This window comes from Sciurus carolinensis, assembly GCF_902686445.1.
Source record: "Sciurus carolinensis chromosome 14 unlocalized genomic scaffold, mSciCar1.2 SUPER_4_x, whole genome shotgun sequence".
Taxonomy (NCBI): domain Eukaryota; kingdom Metazoa; phylum Chordata; class Mammalia; order Rodentia; family Sciuridae; genus Sciurus; species Sciurus carolinensis.
The window spans coordinates 1811094-1834952 of record NW_025920103.1 but is presented as its reverse complement, the minus strand read 5'-3'; the positions used below and the strand labels follow the sequence as shown (position 1 = coordinate 1834952).

The following is a 23859-nucleotide window of genomic DNA, read 5'->3' as shown; positions in this document are numbered from 1 at the left end:
TAGAGCAAAAATCTGTCAAGCATACATATGGCTCTGGATTTGATCTCTAGCACCCTTCTCGCTAACACACACAACAATCTAAACAGCTAGGTGCATTGGCATGCACCTGTAAGTCCCAACTACATGGGAGGCTGGGATAAGACCAAAATTTGAACCCTGGAGTTTAGGGACAGACTAGGCAACAGAAAGACACAATCTCTCTAATTTTGGGGGGAAGAGTACAAGGGATTGAACTCAGGGGTACTTATCCACAAAGCAATATTACCAGTCATATTTTCTATTATATTTAGAAACAGTATCCGAGTTGCTTGGCACCTTGGCATTATTGAGACTGTATTTAAACTGAAGATCCTCCTGCCTGAGATTCCCAAGCCACTGGGATTACGGGCATGCATAACAAACTCCAAAAAACACCCATATCTTTAAAGAAAATGAAACACTTTTGAATATGCCAACCCTACATGGTCTCAAATTTTTCTCCGTTTTTCATCAACTCAATCAGCACAGTTAAACAAGTAACAGTTGGACATGCAAGTCACTCCACTTAGACTTTCAGCATAAAGCTGCGAGTAAAGTTAGCAGTTCTTCACCTGTCACCTGCAATTTTTCAGAGGTGATGTTCTTTGAGATGAGTCAACTCTAAACGCTCATAAGTTAGATCACTCTCATTAGTATGCTCATGGAGGTATATCCTCAGCAAGATTTTGAAGACGATGAAGCCCACCAGGTTGCATTGGAAGAAATTTCAAATTGACAATGCACTAGTCTTGGCCACGGGAACCTTGATAGCACCGAGGTCTCAGGCAGCCACTCTATGATATCAGGTGCTGTCTGAGGTGCAGGAAAGAGGTCACAGAAGCCAGTCCTCAACATCCAGGTGGCCCAAGGCCTGGTCAAAGCCTCTAGGAAGAAAGAGAAAGTGCGTGCTACTATCAGAGCCTGGCACCACCAAGGAAAACCACCAAGCCCGAAATTTGCCCCTTGGCTACCCAACTTTGGATCTCACAGCACAGGACAACTGGAAACCACAAGTGAGGCCAGATTCAGAGGGGAGAGGATTGCGGTTGAAGGATTGGGAGATCACAGATATGACATTCAGTCACTTATCTCACTCTGCTGAATCTTGAGAGAAAGAGTTGCAAACATAACTAGTGGCAGGTGGACATTGGATGACTAATTATTTTCCTCCAGTAATTTTCACTCCTGGGTCAGTCGTGATGGTTGCTCACAAAATGATCTGGCACTGACTGCCTGCTGTATCTGTACAGTATGCTGAAGCTGAAGAAATCTCCTGGAATTTGGACATAAATCTTAAACAGTGCCCATTATGTTAGTGTCACTTCATTGAAGTTAGTTTTCAGCTCCAAATCCTATGCTTTTCAGACCACCGAAATGTCCTTACTCCTCCTTTTGGAGGATTCAACCTTGAAGCTTTGTGCCATTCCTCGTTCTTCACTAGGCATGTCACCTTTGGCATTCTGCCCTGTGAAAATGTGTTTATCATGCCAAGAGCAGGCCCTCTTCATCCAGTGCCTTGTGCTGTGCATCTTAGAGGGGCTGGAAATAAGATTCGTGGCCAATTCTCAGAGGGCCCTGTGCCACAGAGGCACTAGTCTGGTCAAGGGAATGAACCCTTGGGTGAACAGATATTGGCTCGATATTTCTGCACCTGAAGGTGTGTTGAAGGACCTCTGGAAAAATCATAGCAGGACAAATTGTGAGTGCAGCCCAGCTGTAAGGCAGCAGCCAAGGTGGTTGGCCCTAGCGAATACAGTGAGCACGGAACATCTCTCCTTGCCTGGTACTTCCCTCCTGTCTTCCTTCCAACAGGCTGAGTGAATGACTCCATGGTCTCCTCAGGAGCCATCACAGCAGACAACCACCGCCGCATGGAAGAGAAACAGCCCAGGATCCAGCTGTCTATCTCCTGTTAGGGCTATCTCAGAAAAAAGGAGACCGACCAGACTGGTGTGATGTTTCCCAATTCACGGAGCACCTAAGCCAGGGAGTTGTGCTGCAAGGTCACCTGCCGAGAGCTGTCAGCAGCAATCAAGCCCTGTCACTGCTAGGAGCCTAGCGGAGTTGCTGGATGTGGCCGAATAATGATTGTGCCCAGACCTGGAGGAATGATTTCAGAGGGTAATGCAGGTGGGGACACTGCTAAGCTGGGTGACCCACATCCCGTCATGCAACCCACCATCCCTGCCTGGTGCCCCAACCTCATGGGGACTTACTCCCCACAAAAAGATCTAGGCAACTGGACTGTCAAGATACCCGTTGCCACCAAACCAGCACAGCACAACCTAGCAGGTCTGGAGTGCAATGTGAACTCTCAGGCTTCAGTAGGGTCCCCTGACCTGCCTGAACCCAGAACTATCCACAGCCCACTCGCCTGTGTCCTGCACACCCCATAGCTCCATTTCAACTGGGCCAAGAAATAGGATCCCATTTCTTGAAAGATCAGGCCCCTGGCCCTCACTCCATTTCTCTTTCCTCTTACCATCACCGCTGATCAGTCTCTTCTTTTCAATTTCCATCTGAAGCAGCCAGAGCAAGGAGCCTCTCTGGTTGCCATAGCAATGGTGATGCCACCTTGCTCTCAGGTCGCCCCTCTGTGACATCAGGCACTGGCTGATGTGCAGACACGAGGTCACAGAAGCCAGTCCTCAACATCCAGATGGTCCAAGGCCCGGTCAAAGTCTCTGGGGAGAGAGAGAGAAAGTGCATGCTCCTACCTGAGCCTGGCACCACCGAACTCTTACACCCACCATGCCCAAAGTCTGAACCTTCCGCCAAGAATAGAGTCGCTCTCCCATCTTTGGCTCTCACGGCACAGGACCACTGGAAACCAGAAGTGAGGCCACTTTCAGAGTGCAAAGGATTACAGTTGAAGGATTGGGAGATCCTGGATATGACTTTCAGCCACTTATCTCACTCCACTGAAACTTGAGAGAAAGAGATGCAAATCTAACTGGTGGCAGGTGGACATCGGACGATTAATTTTTTTTCCTGCCAGGAATTATCGCACCTGGGACCCCAGATCTCCTCAGGTATACCACTTCACTTTGCCGGTTTACATTTACTGACAGGGTCTGGCTGTGTTCCTAAGGCATTTCCTCAATTAGGAAAAAAGGCTTTGCCCAGGACAAACAACTTCCATTATCTCACCCATAAATTAGATGGTAGTTCAGATCCAGCAACTATACTGTGATGTGTGCTTTGCCCATATAAATCCTGGTTAGAAATTTTCAAAGGGAAATGCCAGGAGAAAAAGAGGGGATAGGAAGGAATCAGTGCATTGTGACTGGAATGGATAGGTATTCAGATGTGAATGATCCCAGAAGTCTCCCTTCATACTAACAACCTAAGCATATTCTCATAGTCTTGTAGGCCTGCCTCTCCTCCTGCCCCCCAGCCTCCATGCTGACTGATACCATTTTCTACTCACTGATCAGCTAAAAGCCATTCCACCTTGAATTGGCAGGGATAAACCTTTCCCCTCATGACCCACCACTAGATTGTGGATCTTGGGAGCACAGAAGATCCTTGCTGGACTGCTGTGAAAAGGGAAATGAAGATTTTCTTAGAAATTTATTGGTTTTGTCTGGGACTGGGTTTTCTGCAGAGAATTTGAAAGTCAGACATTAGAGGATCTAGAGAGTGCCTAAAACAAGCTGATTCAGAGCTGATGAGATAACTCATGTAGTAGGGCGCTTGCCTAGCATGCACAAAGGACCTGTGTCAAATCGCCAGGCCCTCATTTGATGGTGGAGGATTCAAAGATTCTTTGGAAGATGCAAACCCTCCCTAGTCTTAGTTTTTTCCTCTGCTCACCAACTGAATTGGCACAAGGGAAAAAGCACCAGTTGGACACACAAGCCTTTTCCAGTCTGACTTTCAGCATGGGGCTACAGTGAAAATTAGGACTTCTTCTGCGAACACACACCTTTCTAAAGAACAGGTGGTGTTTCTTCATATGAGTCCACTCTCAGGAACTGATGGATAAGATCCTTTTCAGGAGTGTGCTCACGGGGCTATATCCTAAGTGAGTTCTAGAAGACCAGGTCCAACATGTTTAAAGGCAGGAACATCAAAATGACAACTGCAGTAGTCTTGGTAATCACCAGGGTTCCTGTGCACACTCCAGACTCTATGCAACTGAAGTGTACTTGCAAACCCAGCACTTTCCATGTCAACCTCACCGTCATCAGGAAAATCAAGAGGGGAGGACCAAAGAGAGTTGCCTTTGGCCTGGAATTCCCTCAATCAGTTTTCCTTGGCATTGGATTGCACAAGAGTAGATGTCAAAATGTAGGAATTGGGGATGAACACATGTTAGCTCATGCTGATAGCATTCAGAAAAAATACAAGGATTTCGCAACCTAGTCTCCTGGTATCATTTCAGGTCCAGTGACAAGTGGAATGAAGCCCATCTAGAGAACGTTGTTAATATTGATGGATGTTCTCAGGAGATGTGGAGAGAAATGTGTTAAGTGTATGATTTTCTCATGTGTACCATAGTTTGGGGAATGAGTGCATTGTGCTTTCCAGGATCAGGAAAGAAAGAAGAAGCCGAATTTGAAAGAAGACACCCTAAAAAAGGAGAGCAGAGACACTAGGCACTTTGCATTTTGGTGGAGGATATAAGGCAGTCCAAGAACTAAAAGGATGGTAACATTTGAAAACGCTTGAGGATACACACTCCCAGGTCCCTAAGGCCAATCACACGTTTGGATGTTATTTAAGGTATCCTCTTTTGATAATCGGGTTTTTCCCATGTTGATTCTTCACTTATGCTTCTGAGCAGGAGGGTTTGGACTAATGAATGACATTGAGGTGCATTCCAGATTTTCAGAGCCATGCTTCAGTACTGCATATCCCAACATGAGGTGGTTTACATTGAAGGTCAATGGAGTAGAGGGTGTGGTGTAAGGAAAGCCTTTCCTCATAGGTCTTGTGCTGAAAAAAATGAAAAATCAGCATATATATCATCTGCTGTCTCTTGCAAGCACCAGGAAAGAGTCAGGAATTAGCAAGGTCATTGAAGTCCTTGAGGGGGAATTCAGGTCAGTCGTGAGGGTTGCTCACAGAATGATCAGGCACTGACTGTCTGCTGTATGTGTGCAGTTTGCTGAAGCTGAAGAAGTCTCCTGGAATTTGGTCATAAACCTGCAACCATGCCCACTATGTTAGTGTCGCTTCACTGACGTTGATTTTCAGCTCCGACACCTTTTTGCTTTTCAGGACCCCCAACTGTCCTTACTCATCCTTTTGGAGGATTTGGCCTTGAAGATTTGTGCCATTCCTCGTTCTGCACGAGGCATGTCACCATTGGCAATCTGCCCTGTGAAAAGGTGTTCATTGTGCCCAGAGCAGGCTCCTCTATATCCACTGGCTTGTGCTGTGCGTCTTAGAGGGGCTGGAAATAAGATTCTTTGCCAAGGTTCTGAGGGCCCTTGTGCCACAGAGGCACTAGTCTGGTCAAAAGAACGAACCCCTGGGTAAACAGATATCAATATTTCTGCACCTGAAGGTGTGTTGAAGGACCTCTGGAAAAATCACAGCAGGACAAATTGTGAGTGCAGCCCAGCTGTAAGGCAGCAGCCAAGGTGGTTGGCCCTGGCAGGTGGAGTGAGCACGGCACATCTCTCCTTGCCTGGCACTTCCCTCCTGTCTTCCTTCCAAGAGGCTGAGTGAATGACTCCCTGGTCTCCTCAGGAGCCATGCCAGCAGCCACCAACCTCCACTTGGAAGACAAACTAGCGAGGTTCCACTTGTCTATCTCCTGTTAGGGCTATCTCAGAACAGAGGGGCAATCGACCAGACTGTTGTGATGTTTCCCAATTCACGGAGCACCAAAGCAGGGAGTTGCACTGCAAGCACCCCTGCCGCGACCTGTCAGCAGCCCTCAAGCCGCATGGCTTCGAGGAGCCTAGGGATTTGCCGAACTCGGCCAATTACTGGGTGTGCCCAGACCTGGAGGGTGGTTTCAGAGGGTAATGCAGGTGGGGCCGGTGCTAAGCTGGGTGCTAAGCCGGTGCTAAGCTGGGTGACCCAGGTGCTGTCATGGAGCCCTACGTCCCTTCCTGGTCCCCCAGACCTCATGAGGGCTCACTGCCCAAGAAGGGATCTAGGCAACTGGGGTGTCACAATGCCCGTTGCCGCCAAACGAGCACGCCACCTAGCATGCCTGGAGTATAGTGGAAGCTGTCAGGCTTCAGTGGGGTCCCTGGTCCTGCCTGGACCCAGAACTCTTCACGGCCTGCTAGCCTGAGCCCCGCACACCCCAGAGCTCCATTTCAACCGGACAAGAGATTAGGATCCCATTTCTTGAAAGATCAGGCCCCTGGCCCTCGCTCCCTTCCACTTTCCTCTTACCGACACCTCTGAGAGGTCTCTTCAATCTCCCTCTGAAGCAGCCAGAGCCAGAAGTGTCTCTGGTTGCCATGGGAACCGTGATGCCACTGTGCTCTCAGGCCGTCCCTCTGTGACATCGGGCGCTGTCTGAGGTGCAGGCACGAGGTCACAGAAGCCAGTCCTCAAATCCAGATGGTCCAAGGCCTGGTCAAATACCCTAGGGAGAAAGAGAAAGAGCGTGCCCCTACCAGAGCCTGGCACCACCGTGCTCTCACCTCCACCATGCCCGAAGTCTGACCCTTCCACTGAGGATAGAGTCGCTCACCCATCTTTGGCCCTCTCGGCATGGGACCACTGGAAACCAGAAGTGAGGCCACTTTCAGAGTAGAAAGAATGGCAGTGGAAGGATTGGGACATCCCGGATATGACTTGCAGCCACTTATCTCACTCCACTGAAACTTGAGAGAAAGATCTGCAAAACTATCTAGTGACAGGTGGACATTGGATGACTCATTTTATTTTCCTGCCGGTAATTATCACACCTGGGATCCCAGAACGCCTCAGCTATACCACTTCACTTTGCCTCTTTAGATTTACTGACAGGGTCTGGCTGTGTTCCTGAGGCATTCCCTCATTTAGGGAAAAAGGATTTGCCCAGGAGAAACACCTTCCTCTACCTCACCCAGAAATTAAATGGTAGTCCAGATCCACCAACTCCACTGCGTTGTGCATTTGCACAGATAAATCCTGGTTAGACATTGCCCGAGGAAAAAGAGGAGACAGGTAGGAATCAGTGCATTGTGACTGGAAGGGCTAGGTATCCAGATGTGAATAATCCCAGAAGTCTCCCTTCATACTAACAACCTGAGCATATTCTGATAGTCTTGTTGGCCTGCCTCTCCTCCTGCCCCCCAGCCTCCTTGCTCACTGATATCATTTTCTGATCAGCTACAAGCCTTGTCCACATTGAATAGACCGGGATAAACCTTTCCCCACACCACCCGCCACGAGATTGTGGGTCTAGGGAGCACAGAAGATCCTTGCTGGACTGCTGTGAAAAGGGAGATGAAGCGTTCCTTAGAAATTTCTTGGCTTTGTCTGGGACTGGGTTTTCTGCAGAGAAGTTGACAGAGTCAGACACTAGAGACACTAGAGAGTGACTAACAGCAACTACTTCACAGTTGATGGGATAGCTCATGTTGGATGGTGCTTGCCTCCGATGCCCAAAGGCCCCGGATCAAATCCGCAGGTCTCTGATTAATGGTGGGGAATCCAAAGAACTCTCTGAAAGATGAAAACCCTCCCTCGTCTCATGCTTTTTGCCTCTGCTCATCAACTCAATCGGCACAACGGAAAAACCAACAGTTGGACACCACAAGCCTTTTCCAATCACATTCAGCATGGGGCTGTGGTGACAATCAGCACTGCTTCTGCCATCACCCACCTGTCTTACGAAGGGCCGGGTGTTCCTTCAGATGAGTCCACTCCCAGGAACCCATACATTAGATCCTTCTCACCAGTGTGCTCATGGGGCTACATCCTCAGTGAGTTCCTGAAGAAGTCGAGGCCCAAACAGTTGAAAAGGCAAGAACATCAAAATGACAACTGCACTAGTCCTGGGAATCGCCAGGCTTCTGGGCACACTCCAGACTCTGTGCAACTGAAGTGCATTGCACACCCCAGCACTTTCCATGTCAACCTCACCGTCATCAGGAAAAACAAGAGGTGAGGTCCAAACAGAGATGCCTTTGGTCTGGAATTCCCTCACTCAGTTTTCCTTGGCATTGGGTTGCAAATGACTGGATGTCAAATTGTACGACTTGGGGAGGAACACATGTTAGCGCCTGCCGATAGCATTCAGGAGCAACAAAGGGGATTTCGCAACCTAGTCTCCCGGTATCACTGGAGGTCCAGTGCCAAGAGGAACCAACCCCTTTAGAGACCGTTATTAATATTGATGGAGATTCTCAGGAGATGTGGTGTAGAAATGGGTAAAGTCTATGGTTTTCTCATGTGTACCATGGTTCAGGATTTCAGTGGATTGTGCTTTGCAGGGTCAGGAAAAACACAAGAAGCCCGATTTCAAAGGAGACACACTGAAAGAAGGAAAGCAGAGACACTAAGCACTTGGCATGTTGGTGCAGGATATAAGGCAGTCCAACAACTAAAAGGATGGTAACATTCGAAAAAGCTTGAGGATACACTCTCCCTGCTCACTAAGGCCAATCACACGTTTGGATGTTCTTTAAGGTATCCTCTTTGGATATTCGGGTTTTTCCCACGTTGGTTCTTCACTTATGCTATTGAGCAGGAGGTTTGGACTAATGTCTGATATTGAGCTGCATTCTTGATTTTGAGAGCCATCCTTCAGTACTGCATATCCCAACGTGAAGTGGTTTACACTGAAGGTCAATGGAGTAGAGGGTGTGTTGCAAGGAAAGCCTTTCCTCAGAGGTCATGTGCTGAAAAAAATGAAAAATCACCGTATATATCACCTGCTGTCCCTTGCAAGCACTAGGAAAGAGTCAGGAATGAGCAAGGGCATTGAAGTCCTTCCAGAGGAATTCGGGTCAGTAGTGATGGGTGCTCACACAATGATATGGCACTGACTGCCTGCCATATCTGTATAGTATGCTGAAGCTGAAGATGTGTCCCGGAATTTGGACATACACCTTAAAGAGTGCCCATTATGTTAGTGTCGCTTCACTGACATCGATTTTCAGCTCCGACCCCTTTCTGCTTTTCAGGCCACCCAAGTGTCCTTACTCATTCTTTTGGAGGATTCAGCCTTGAAGCTTTGTGCCATTCCTTGCTCTGCATGAGCCATGTCACCTTTGGCATTCTGCCCTGTGAAAAGGTGTTCACTGTGCCCAGAGCAGGCCCTTCTTTATCCACTGGCTTGTGCTGTGCATACTAGAGGGGCTGGAAATAGGATTCGTGGCCAATTCTCAGAGGGTCCTGTGCCATAGAGGCACTAGTCTGGTCAAGGGAATGAACCCCTGGGTGAACAGATATTGGCTCGGTTTCTCTGCACCTGAAGGTGTGTTGAAGGACATCTGGAAAAATCACAGCAGGACAAATCGTGAGTGAAGCCCAGCTGTAACGCAGCAGCCAAGGTGGTTGGCCCTGGCAGGTGGAGTGAGCACGGCATATCTCTTCTTGCCTGGCAGTTCCCTCCTGTCTTCCTTCCAACAGGCTGAGTGAATGACTCCCTGGTCTCCTCAGGAGCCATGACAGCAGCCACACACCTCCACTTGGAAGACAAACTAGTGAGGTTCTAGCTGTCTATCACCTGTTAGGGCTATCTCAGTACGGAGGGGCAAGCGACCAGACTGTAGTGATGTTTCCCAATTCACAGAGCACCTCAGCCAGGGAGCTGCGCTGCAAGCTCCCCTGCTCTGACCTGTCAGCAGCCCTCAAGCCACATGGCTGCTGGGAACCTAGGGAGTTGCCGGACTCGGCCAAATCGTGGATGTGCCCAGACCTGGTGGAATGGTTTCAGAGGGTAATGCCAGTGGGGCCGGTGCTAAGCTGGGTGACCCACCATGCCGTCATGGAGCCCTCCGTCCCTTCCAGGTCCCCCAGACCTCATGGGAGCTCACTGCCCAAGATGGGATCTAGGCAACAGGGCTGTCAGGATGCCCAATGCTGCCAACCAGCACAGCACCACCTAGCATGCCTGGAGTGTAGTGGAAACTGTCAGGATTCAGAGGGGTCCCATGTCCTTCCTGGACCCAGAATTATCCACGGCTCGGTAGCTTGAGCCCCGCACACACCCTTGCACCATTTCAACCGGAAAAGAGTTTAGGATCCCATTTCTTGAAAGATCAGGCCCCTGGCCCTCGCTCCCTTCCACTTTCCTCATACCATCACCGCTGAGAGTTCTCTTTAATCTCCCTCTGAAGCAGCCAGTGCAAGGAGCTTCTCTGGTTGCCATGGCAACCGTGATGCCACTGTGCTCTCAGGCTGCCCCTCTGTGACATCAGGCGCTGTCTGAGGTGCAGGCACGAATTCACAGAAGCCAGTCCTCAACATCCAGATGGCCCAAGGCCAGGTCAAATCCCCTAGGGAGAAAGAGAAAGAGCTTGCTTCTACCGGAGCCTGGCACCACCGTGTTCTCACCTCCACCATGCCTGAAGTCTGACCCTTCCACAGAGAATAGAATCGATATCCCATTTTTGGCTCTCTCAGTACTGGACCACTGGAAACCAGAAGTGAGGCCACTTTCAGAGTAGAAAGAATGGGAGTTGAAGGATTGGGACATCCCGGATATGACTTGCAGCCACTTATCTCACTCCAATAAACTTGAGAGAAAGATCTGCAAAACTATCTAGTGACAGGTGGACTTTGGATGACTCATTTTATTTTCCTGCCGGTAATTATCACACCTGGGATCCCAGAACGCCTCAGCTATACCACTTCACTTTGCCTCTTTAGATTTACCGACAGGGTCTGGCTGTGTTCCTGAGGCGTTCCCTCATTTAGGGAAAAAGGATTTGCCCAGGAGAAACACCTTCCTCTACCTCACCCAGAAATTAAATGGTAGTCCAGATCCACCAACTCCACTGCGTTGTGCATTTGGCACAGATAAATCCTCATTAGAAATTGTGCAAAGAAAATGCCAGGAGGAAAAAGAGGGGACAGGAAGGAATCAGTGCATTGTGACTGGAATGGCTAGGTATCCAGATGTGAATAATCCCAGAAGTCTCCCTTCATACTAACAACCTGAGCATATTCTGATAGTCCTGTTGGCCTGCCTCTCCTCCTGCCCACCAGCCTCCGTGCTCACTGATATCATTTTCTGCTCACTGATCAGCTACAAGACTTGTCCACATTGAATAGACCGGGATAAACCTTTCTCCACACCACCGGCCACTAGATTGTGGGTCTTGGGAGCACAGAAGATCCTTGGTGGACTGCTGTGAAAAGGGAGATGAAGCGTTCCTTATAAATTTCTTGGCTTTGCCTGAGACTGGTTTTTCTGCAGGGAAGTTGACAGAGTCAGACACTAGAGCATCTAGAGAGTGACTAACAGCAACTACTTCACAGCTGATGGGATAGCTCATGTTGGATGGCGCGTTCCTCCGATGCCCAAAGGACCTGGTTCAAATCCGCAGATCTCCGATTGATGGTGGGGGATCCAAAGAACTCTCTGAAAGATGCAAACCGTAGCTTGTCTCATGCTTTTTGCCTCTGCTCATCAACTCAATCGGCACAACGGAAAAACCAACAGTTGGACACACAAGCCTTTTCCAATCACACTTTCAGCATGGGGCTGTGGTGACAATCAGCACTGCTTCTGCCATCACCCACCTGTCTTGAGAAGGGCCGGGTGTTCCTTCATGTAAGTCCACTCCCAGGAACCCATAGGTAAGATCCTTCTCACCAGTGTGCTCACGGCGCTATATCCTCAGCAATTTCCTGAAGAAGCGAAGCCCAACAGGTTGCAAAGGCAGGAATAGCAAAATGACAACTGCAGTAGTCTTAGGAATCGCCAGGCTTCTGGGCACACTCCAGATTCTGTGCAAGTGAAGTGCATTGCACACTCCAGCACTTTCAAAGTCAACCTCACCGTCATCAGGAAAAACAAGAGGTGAGGACCAAAGAGAGATGCCTTTGACCTGGAATTCCCTCATTCAGTTTTCCTTGGCATTGGGTTGCAAATGACTGGATGTCTAATTGTACGACTTGGGGAGGAACACATGTTAGCGCCTGCTGATAGCATTCAGGAGCAACAAAGGGGATTTCGCAACCTAGTCTCCCGGTATCATTGGAGGTCCAGTGCCAGGTGGTACCAACACCTTTAGAGACCATTGTTAATACTGATGGAGGTTCTCAGGAGATGCTGTGTAGAAATGGGTAAAGTGTAAGGTTTTCTCATGTGTACCATGGTTCAGGGATTCAGTGGATTGTGCTTTGCAGGGTCAGGAAAGACACAAGAAGACCGATTTCAAAAGAGACACACTGAAAGAAGGAAAGCAGAGACACTAGGTACTTGGCATGTTGGTGCAGGATATAAGGCAGTCCAACAACTAAAAGGATGGTAACATTCGACAAAGCTTGAGGATACACTCTCCCTGCTCACTAAGGCCAATCACACGTTTGGATGTTCTTTAAGGTATCCTCTTTGGATATTCGGGTTTTTCCCACGTTGGTACTTCACTTATGCTATTGAGCAGGATGGTTTGTACTAATGTCTGATATTGAGCTGCATTCTTGATTTTGAGAGCCATCCTTCAGTACTGCATATCCCAACGTGAAGTGGTTTACACTGAAGGTCAATGGAGTAGAGGGTGTGTTGTAAGGAAAGCCTTTCCTCAGAGGTCTTGTGCTGAAAAAAATGAAAAATCAGCATATATATCACCTGCTGTCCCTTGCAAGCACTAGGAAAGAGTCAGGAATGAGTAAGGGCATTGAAGTCCTTGCCAGAGGAATTCGGGTCAGTCGTGATGGGTGCTCACACAATGATATGGCACTGACTGCCTGCCATATCTGTATAGTATGCTGAAGCTGAAGAAGTGTCCCGGAATTTGGAAATACACCTTAAAAAGTGCCCATTATGTTAGTGTTGCTTCACTGACATTGATTTTGAGCTCCGACCCCTTTCTGCTTTTCAGGCCAACCAAGTGTCCAAACTCATCCTTTTGGAGGATTCAGCCTTGAAGCTTTGTGCCATTCCTCGTTCTGTACAAGCCATGTCACCTTTGGCATTCTGCCCTGTGAAAAGGTGTTCATCGTGCCCAGAGCAGGCCCTTCTTTATCCACTGGCTTTTGCTGTGCATCCGAGAGAGGCTGGAAATAGGATTCGTGACCAATTCTCAGAGGGCCCTGTGCCACAGAGGCACTAGTCTGGTCAAGGGAATGAACCCCTGGGTGAACAGATATTGGCTCGGTATCTCTGCACCTGAAGGTGTGTTGAAGGACATCTGGAAAAATCACAGCAGGACAAATCGTGAGTGAAGCCCAGCTGTAACGCAGCAGCCAAGGTGGTTGGCCCCGGCAGGTGGAGTGAGCACGGCATATCTCTTCTTGCCTGGCAGTTCCCTCCTGTCTTCCTTCCAACAGGCTGAGTGAATGACTCCCTGGTCTCCTCAGGAGCCATGACAGCAGCCACACACCTCCAGCTGGAAGACAAACTAGCGAGATTCCAGCTATCTATCTCTTGTCAGGGCTATCTCAGAACGGAGGGGCAAGCGACCAGACTGTAGTGATGTTTCCGAAATCACAGAGCACCTCAGCCAGGGAGCTGCGCTGCAAGCTACCCTGGTGCGACCTGTCAGCAGCACTCAAGCCTCATGGCTGCTGGGAGCCTAGGGAGTTGCCGGACTCAGCCAAATCCGGGATGTGCCCAGACCTGGTGGAATGGTTTCAGAGGGTAATGCCTGTGGGGCCGGTGCTAAGCTGGGTGACCCACGTGCCGTCATGGAGCCCTCCGTCCCTTCCTCGTCCCCCAGACCTCATGGGGGCTCAAAGACATGATGGGATCTAGGCAGCAGGACTGTCAGGATGCCCGATGCTGCCAAATCAGCACAGTGCCACCTGGCATGCCTGGAGTGTAGTGGAAACTTTCAGGCTTCAGTGGGGTCCCATGTCCTACCTGGACACAGAACTATCCATGGCCCGGTAGCCTGAGCCCCGCACACACCATTGCTCCATTTCAACCGGCCAAGAGGTTAGGATCCCATTTCTTGAAAGATCAGGCCCCTGGCCCTCACTCCCTTCCACTTTCCTCTTACCGTCACCACTGAGAGTTCTCTTCAGTTCTCCTCTGAAGCAGCCAGTGCAAGGAGCTTCTCTGGTTGCCATGGCAACCGAGAATGACACTGTGCTCTCAGGCTGCCCCTCTGAAACTTCAGGGGCTATCTGAGGTGCAGGCACGAATTCACAGAAGGCAGTCCTCAACATCCAGATGGCCCAAGACCAGGTCAAATCCCCTAGGGAGACAGAGAAAGAGCTTGCTTCTACTGGAGCCTGGCACCACCGTGCTCTAACCTCCACCATGCCTGAAGTCTGACCCTTCCACAGAGAATAGAATCGATATCCCATTTTTGGCTCTCTCGGTACTGGACCACTGGAAACCAGAAGTGAGGCCACTTTCAGAGTAGAAAGAATGGGAGTTGAAGGATTGGGACATCCCGGATATGACTTGCAGCCACTTATCTCACTCCAATAAACTTGAGAGAAAGATCTGCAAAACTATCTAGTGACAGGTGGACTTTGGATGACTCATTTTATTTTCCTGCCGGTAATTATCACACCTGGGATCCCAGAACGCCTCAGCTATACCACTTCACTTTGCCTCTTTAGATTTACCGACAGGGTCTGGCTGTGTTCCTGAGGCGTTCCCTCATTTAGGGAAAAAGGATTTGCCCAGGAGAAACACCTTCCTCTACCTCACCCAGAAATTAAATGGTAGTCCAGATCCACCAACTCCACTGCGTTGTGCATTTGGCACAGATAAATCCTCATTAGAAATTGTGCAAAGAAAATGCCAGGAGGAAAAAGAGGGGACAGGAAGGAATCAGTGCATTGTGACTGGAATGGCTAGGTATCCAGATGTGAATAATCCCAGAAGTCTCCCTTCATACTAACAACCTGAGCATATTCTGATAGTCCTGTTGGCCTGCCTCTCCTCCTGCCCACCAGCCTCCGTGCTCACTGATATCATTTTCTGCTCACTGATCAGCTACAAGACTTGTCCACATTGAATAGACCGGGATAAACCTTTCTCCACACCACCGGCCACTAGATTGTGGGTCTTGGGAGCACAGAAGATCCTTGGTGGACTGCTGTGAAAAGGGAGATGAAGCGTTCCTTATAAATTTCTTGGCTTTGCCTGAGACTGGTTTTTCTGCAGGGAAGTTGACAGAGTCAGACACTAGAGCATCTAGAGAGTGACTAACAGCAACTACTTCACAGCTGATGGGATAGCTCATGTTGGATGGCGCGTTCCTCCGATGCCCAAAGGACCTGGTTCAAATCCGCAGATCTCCGATTGATGGTGGGGGATCCAAAGAACTCTCTGAAAGATGCAAACCGTAGCTTGTCTCATGCTTTTTGCCTCTGCTCATCAACTCAATCGGCACAACGGAAAAACCAACAGTTGGACACACAAGCCTTTTCCAATCACACTTTCAGCATGGGGCTGTGGTGACAATCAGCACTGCTTCTGCCATCACCCACCTGTCTTGAGAAGGGCCGGGTGTTCCTTCATGTAAGTCCACTCCCAGGAACCCATAGGTAAGATCCTTCTCACCAGTGTGCTCACGGCGCTATATCCTCAGCAATTTCCTGAAGAAGCGAAGCCCAACAGGTTGCAAAGGCAGGAATAGCAAAATGACAACTGCAGTAGTCTTAGGAATCGCCAGGCTTCTGGGCACACTCCAGATTCTGTGCAAGTGAAGTGCATTGCACACTCCAGCACTTTCAAAGTCAACCTCACCGTCATCAGGAAAAACAAGAGGTGAGGACCAAAGAGAGATGCCTTTGACCTGGAATTCCCTCATTCAGTTTTCCTTGGCATTGGGTTGCAAATGACTGGATGTCTAATTGTACGACTTGGGGAGGAACACATGTTAGCGCCTGCTGATAGCATTCAGGAGCAACAAAGGGGATTTCGCAACCTAGTCTCCCGGTATCATTGGAGGTCCAGTGCCAGGTGGTACCAACACCTTTAGAGACCATTGTTAATACTGATGGAGGTTCTCAGGAGATGCTGTGTAGAAATGGGTAAAGTGTAAGGTTTTCTCATGTGTACCATGGTTCAGGGATTCAGTGGATTGTGCTTTGCAGGGTCAGGAAAGACACAAGAAGACCGATTTCAAAAGAGACACACTGAAAGAAGGAAAGCAGAGACACTAGGTACTTGGCATGTTGGTGCAGGATATAAGGCAGTCCAACAACTAAAAGGATGGTAACATTCGACAAAGCTTGAGGATACACTCTCCCTGCTCACTAAGGCCAATCACACGTTTGGATGTTCTTTAAGGTATCCTCTTTGGATATTCGGGTTTTTCCCACGTTGGTACTTCACTTATGCTATTGAGCAGGATGGTTTGTACTAATGTCTGATATTGAGCTGCATTCTTGATTTTGAGAGCCATCCTTCAGTACTGCATATCCCAACGTGAAGTGGTTTACACTGAAGGTCAATGGAGTAGAGGGTGTGTTGTAAGGAAAGCCTTTCCTCAGAGGTCTTGTGCTGAAAAAAATGAAAAATCAGCATATATATCACCTGCTGTCCCTTGCAAGCACTAGGAAAGAGTCAGGAATGAGTAAGGGCATTGAAGTCCTTGCCAGAGGAATTCGGGTCAGTCGTGATGGGTGCTCACACAATGATATGGCACTGACTGCCTGCCATATCTGTATAGTATGCTGAAGCTGAAGAAGTGTCCCGGAATTTGGAAATACACCTTAAAAAGTGCCCATTATGTTAGTGTTGCTTCACTGACATTGATTTTGAGCTCCGACCCCTTTCTGCTTTTCAGGCCAACCAAGTGTCCAAACTCATCCTTTTGGAGGATTCAGCCTTGAAGCTTTGTGCCATTCCTCGTTCTGTACAAGCCATGTCACCTTTGGCATTCTGCCCTGTGAAAAGGTGTTCATCGTGCCCAGAGCAGGCCCTTCTTTATCCACTGGCTTTTGCTGTGCATCCGAGAGAGGCTGGAAATAGGATTCGTGACCAATTCTCAGAGGGCCCTGTGCCACAGAGGCACTAGTCTGGTCAAGGGAATGAACCCCTGGGTGAACAGATATTGGCTCGGTATCTCTGCACCTGAAGGTGTGTTGAAGGACATCTGGAAAAATCACAGCAGGACAAATCGTGAGTGAAGCCCAGCTGTAACGCAGCAGCCAAGGTGGTTGGCCCCGGCAGGTGGAGTGAGCACGGCATATCTCTTCTTGCCTGGCAGTTCCCTCCTGTCTTCCTTCCAACAGGCTGAGTGAATGACTCCCTGGTCTCCTCAGGAGCCATGACAGCAGCCACACACCTCCAGCTGGAAGACAAACTAGCGAGATTCCAGCTATCTATCTCTTGTCAGGGCTATCTCAGAACGGAGGGGCAAGCGACCAGACTGTAGTGATGTTTCCGAAATCACAGAGCACCTCAGCCAGGGAGCTGCGCTGCAAGCTACCCTGGTGCGACCTGTCAGCAGCACTCAAGCCTCATGGCTGCTGGGAGCCTAGGGAGTTGCCGGACTCAGCCAAATCCGGGATGTGCCCAGACCTGGTGGAATGGTTTCAGAGGGTAATGCCTGTGGGGCCGGTGCTAAGCTGGGTGACCCACGTGCCGTCATGGAGCCCTCCGTCCCTTCCTCGTCCCCCAGACCTCATGGGGGCTCAAAGACATGATGGGATCTAGGCAGCAGGACTGTCAGGATGCCCGATGCTGCCAAATCAGCACAGTGCCACCTGGCATGCCTGGAGTGTAGTGGAAACTTTCAGGCTTCAGTGGGGTCCCATGTCCTACCTGGACACAGAACTATCCATGGCCCGGTAGCCTGAGCCCCGCACACACCATTGCTCCATTTCAACCGGCCAAGAGGTTAGGATCCCATTTCTTGAAAGATCAGGCCCCTGGCCCTCACTCCCTTCCACTTTCCTCTTACCGTCACCACTGAGAGTTCTCTTCAGTTCTCCTCTGAAGCAGCCAGTGCAAGGAGCTTCTCTGGTTGCCATGGCAACCGAGAATGACACTGTGCTCTCAGGCTGCCCCTCTGAAACTTCAGGGGCTATCTGAGGTGCAGGCACGAATTCACAGAAGGCAGTCCTCAACATCCAGATGGCCCAAGACCAGGTCAAATCCCCTAGGGAGACAGAGAAAGAGCTTGCTTCTACTGGAGCCTGGCACCACCGTGCTCTAACCTCCACCATGCCTGAAGTCTGACCCTTCCACAGAGAATAGAATCGATATCCCATTTTTGGCTCTCTCGGTACTGGACCACTGGAAACCAGAAGTGAGGCCACTTTCAGAGTAGAAAGAATGGGAGTTGAAGGATTGGGACATCCCGGATATGACTTGCAGCCACTTATCTCACTCCAATAAACTTGAGAGAAAGATCTGCAAAACTATCTAGTGACAGGTGGACTTTGGATGACTCATTTTATTTTCCTGCCGGTAATTATCACACCTGGGATCCCAGAACGCCTCAGCTATACCACTTCACTTTGCCTCTTTAGATTTACCGACAGGGTCTGGCTGTGTTCCTGAGGCGTTCCCTCATTTAGGGAAAAAGGATTTGCCCAGGAGAAACACCTTCCTCTACCTCACCCAGAAATTAAATGGTAGTCCAGATCCACCAACTCCACTGCGTTGTGCATTTGGCACAGATAAATCCTCATTAGAAATTGTGCAAAGAAAATGCCAGGAGGAAAAAGAGGGGACAGGAAGGAATCAGTGCATTGTGACTGGAATGGCTAGGTATCCAGATGTGAATAATCCCAGAAGTCTCCCTTCATACTAACAACCTGAGCATATTCTGATAGTCCTGTTGGCCTGCCTCTCCTCCTGCCCACCAGCCTCCGTGCTCACTGATATCATTTTCTGCTCACTGATCAGCTACAAGACTTGTCCACATTGAATAGACCGGGATAAACCTTTCTCCACACCACCGGCCACTAGATTGTGGGTCTTGGGAGCACAGAAGATCCTTGGTGGACTGCTGTGAAAAGGGAGATGAAGCGTTCCTTATAAATTTCTTGGCTTTGCCTGAGACTGGTTTTTCTGCAGGGAAGTTGACAGAGTCAGACACTAGAGCATCTAGAGAGTGACTAACAGCAACTACTTCACAGCTGATGGGATAGCTCATGTTGGATGGCGCGTTCCTCCGATGCCCAAAGGACCTGGTTCAAATCCGCAGATCTCCGATTGATGGTGGGGGATCCAAAGAACTCTCTGAAAGATGCAAACCGTAGCTTGTCTCATGCTTTTTGCCTCTGCTCATCAACTCAATCGGCACAACGGAAAAAACCAACAGTTGGACACACAAGCCTTTTCCAATCACACTTTCAGCATGGGGCTGTGGTGACAATCAGCACTGCTTCTGCCATCACCCACCTGTCTTGAGAAGGGCCGGGTGTTCCTTCATGTAAGTCCACTCCCAGGAACCCATAGGTAAGATCCTTCTCACCAGTGTGCTCACGGCGCTATATCCTCAGCAATTTCCTGAAGAAGCGAAGCCCAACAGGTTGCAAAGGCAGGAATAGCAAAATGACAACTGCAGTAGTCTTAGGAATCGCCAGGCTTCTGGGCACACTCCAGATTCTGTGCAAGTGAAGTGCATTGCACACTCCAGCACTTTCAAAGTCAACCTCACCGTCATCAGGAAAAACAAGAGGTGAGGACCAAAGAGAGATGCCTTTGACCTGGAATTCCCTCATTCAGTTTTCCTTGGCATTGGGTTGCAAATGACTGGATGTCTAATTGTACGACTTGGGGAGGAACACATGTTAGCGCCTGCTGATAGCATTCAGGAGCAACAAAGGGGATTTCGCAACCTAGTCTCCCGGTATCATTGGAGGTCCAGTGCCAGGTGGTACCAACACCTTTAGAGACCATTGTTAATACTGATGGAGGTTCTCAGGAGATGCTGTGTAGAAATGGGTAAAGTGTAAGGTTTTCTCATGTGTACCATGGTTCAGGGATTCAGTGGATTGTGCTTTGCAGGGTCAGGAAAGACACAAGAAGACCGATTTCAAAAGAGACACACTGAAAGAAGGAAAGCAGAGACACTAGGTACTTGGCATGTTGGTGCAGGATATAAGGCAGTCCAACAACTAAAAGGATGGTAACATTCGACAAAGCTTGAGGATACACTCTCCCTGCTCACTAAGGCCAATCACACGTTTGGATGTTCTTTAAGGTATCCTCTTTGGATATTCGGGTTTTTCCCACGTTGGTACTTCACTTATGCTATTGAGCAGGATGGTTTGTACTAATGTCTGATATTGAGCTGCATTCTTGATTTTGAGAGCCATCCTTCAGTACTGCATATCCCAACGTGAAGTGGTTTACACTGAAGGTCAATGGAGTAGAGGGTGTGTTGTAAGGAAAGCCTTTCCTCAGAGGTCTTGTGCTGAAAAAAATGAAAAATCAGCATATATATCACCTGCTGTCCCTTGCAAGCACTAGGAAAGAGTCAGGAATGAGTAAGGGCATTGAAGTCCTTGCCAGAGGAATTCGGGTCAGTCGTGATGGGTGCTCACACAATGATATGGCACTGACTGCCTGCCATATCTGTATAGTATGCTGAAGCTGAAGAAGTGTCCCGGAATTTGGAAATACACCTTAAAAAGTGCCCATTATGTTAGTGTTGCTTCACTGACATTGATTTTGAGCTCCGACCCCTTTCTGCTTTTCAGGCCAACCAAGTGTCCAAACTCATCCTTTTGGAGGATTCAGCCTTGAAGCTTTGTGCCATTCCTCGTTCTGTACAAGCCATGTCACCTTTGGCATTCTGCCCTGTGAAAAGGTGTTCATCGTGCCCAGAGCAGGCCCTTCTTTATCCACTGGCTTTTGCTGTGCATCCGAGAGAGGCTGGAAATAGGATTCGTGACCAATTCTCAGAGGGCCCTGTGCCACAGAGGCACTAGTCTGGTCAAGGGAATGAACCCCTGGGTGAACAGATATTGGCTCGGTATCTCTGCACCTGAAGGTGTGTTGAAGGACATCTGGAAAAATCACAGCAGGACAAATCGTGAGTGAAGCCCAGCTGTAACGCAGCAGCCAAGGTGGTTGGCCCCGGCAGGTGGAGTGAGCACGGCATATCTCTTCTTGCCTGGCAGTTCCCTCCTGTCTTCCTTCCAACAGGCTGAGTGAATGACTCCCTGGTCTCCTCAGGAGCCATGACAGCAGCCACACACCTCCAGCTGGAAGACAAACTAGCGAGATTCCAGCTATCTATCTCTTGTCAGGGCTATCTCAGAACGGAGGGGCAAGCGACCAGACTGTAGTGATGTTTCCGAAATCACAGAGCACCTCAGCCAGGGAGCTGCGCTGCAAGCTACCCTGGTGCGACCTGTCAGCAGCACTCAAGCCTCATGGCTGCTGGGAGCCTAGGGAGTTGCCGGACTCAGCCAAATCCGGGATGTGCCCAGACCTGGTGGAATGGTTTCAGAGGGTAATGCCTGTGGGGCCGGTGCTAAGCTGGGTGACCCACGTGCCGTCATGGAGCCCTCCGTCCCTTCCTCGTCCCCCAGACCTCATGGGGGCTCAAAGACATGATGGGATCTAGGCAGCAGGACTGTCAGGATGCCCGATGCTGCCAAATCAGCACAGTGCCACCTGGCATGCCTGGAGTGTAGTGGAAACTTTCAGGCTTCAGTGGGGTCCCATGTCCTACCTGGACACAGAACTATCCATGGCCCGGTAGCCTGAGCCCCGCACACACCATTGCTCCATTTCAACCGGCCAAGAGGTTAGGATCCCATTTCTTGAAAGATCAGGCCCCTGGCCCTCACTCCCTTCCACTTTCCTCTTACCGTCACCACTGAGAGTTCTCTTCAGTTCTCCTCTGAAGCAGCCAGTGCAAGGAGCTTCTCTGGTTGCCATGGCAACCGAGAATGACACTGTGCTCTCAGGCTGCCCCTCTGAAACTTCAGGGGCTATCTGAGGTGCAGGCACGAATTCACAGAAGGCAGTCCTCAACATCCAGATGGCCCAAGACCAGGTCAAATCCCCTAGGGAGACAGAGAAAGAGCTTGCTTCTACTGGAGCCTGGCACCACCGTGCTCTAACCTCCACCATGCCTGAAGTCTGACCCTTCCACAGAGAATAGAATCGATATCCCATTTTTGGCTCTCTCGGTACTGGACCACTGGAAACCAGAAGTGAGGCCACTTTCAGAGTAGAAAGAATGGGAGTTGAAGGATTGGGACATCCCGGATATGACTTGCAGCCACTTATCTCACTCCAATGAAACTTGAGAGAAAGATCTGCAAAACTATCTAGTGACAGGTGGACTTTGGATGACTCATTTTATTTTCCTGCCGGTAATTATCACACCTGGGATCCCAGAACGCCTCAGCTATACCACTTCACTTTGCCTCTTTAGATTTACCGACAGGGTCTGGCTGTGTTCCTGAGGCGTTCCCTCATTTAGGGAAAAAGGCTTTGCCCAGGAGAAACACCTTCCTCTACCTTACCCAGAAATTAAATGGTAGTCCAGATCCACCAACTCCACTGCGTTGTGCATTTGGCACAGATAAATCCTCATTAGAAATTGTGCAAAGAAAATGCCAGGAGGAAAAAGAGGGGACAGGAAGGAATCAGTGCATTGTGACTGGAATGGCTAGGTATCCAGATGTGAATAATCCCAGAAGTCTCCCTTCATACTAACAACCTGAGCATATTCTGATAGTCTTGTTGGCCTGCCTCTCCTCCTGCCCCCCAGCCTCCGTGCTCACTGATATCATTTTCTGCTCACTGATCAGCTACAAGCCTTGTCCACATTGAATAGACCGGGATAAACCTTTCTCCACACCACCGGTCACTAGATTGTGGGTCTTGGGAGCACAGAAGATCCTTGCTGGACTGCTGTGAAAAGGGAGATGAAGCGTTCCTTAGAAATTTCTTGGCTTTGCCTGGGACTGGGTTTTCTGCAGGGAAGTTGACAGAGTCAGACACTAGAGCATCTAGAGAGTGACTAACAGCAACTACTTCACAGCTGATGGGATAGCTCATGTTGGATGGCGCGTGCCTCCAATGCCCAAAGGACCCGGTTCAAATCCGCTGATCTCCGATTGATGATGGAAATCCAAAGAACTCCCTGAAAGATGCAAACCCTCCCTCGTCTCATGCTTTTTGCCTCTGCTCATCAACTCAATCGGCACAACGGAAAAACCAACAGTTGGATACAAGTCTTTTCCAATCACACTTTCAGCATGGGGCTGCGGTGACAATCAGCACTGCTTCTGCCATCACCCACCTGTCTTGAGAAGCGCCGGGTGTTCCTTCAGATAAGTCCACTCCCAGGAACCCATAGGTAAGATCCTTCTCACCAGTGTGCTCACGGAGCTATTCAGCAATTTCCTGAAGAAGTCGAAGCCCAACAGGTTGCAAAGGCAGGAATAGCAAAATGACAACTGCAGTAGTCTTAGGAATCGGCAGGCTTCTGGGCACACTCCAGATTCTGTGCAAGTGAAGTGCATTGCACACTCCAGCACTTTCAAAGTCAACCTCACCGTTATCAGGAAAAACAAGAGGTGAGGACCAAAGAGAGATGCCTTTGACCTGGAATTCCCTCATTCAGTTTTCCTTGGCATTGGGTTGCAAATGACTGGATGTCTAATTGTACGACTTGGGGAGGAACACATGTTAGCGCCTGCTGATAGCATTCAGGAGCAACAAGGGGATTTTGCAACCTAGTCTCCCGGTATCATTGGAGGTCAAGTGCCAAGAGGAACCAACCCCTTTAGAGACCGTTGTTAATATTGATGGAGGTTCTCGGGGTAGAAATGGGTAAAGTCTATGGTTTTCTCATGTGTACCATGGTTCAGGGATTCAGT

General features: G+C 49.3%; 1 pseudogene; it reads right to left on the bottom strand.

Moving 5' to 3' along the window:
* LOC124973076 (DNA-directed RNA polymerase II subunit RPB2-like) overlaps positions 1-7116 on the bottom strand; it is a 92427-nt pseudogene extending 85311 nt beyond the window's left edge.
* Between the last annotated feature and the right edge of the window lie 16743 nt (positions 7117-23859).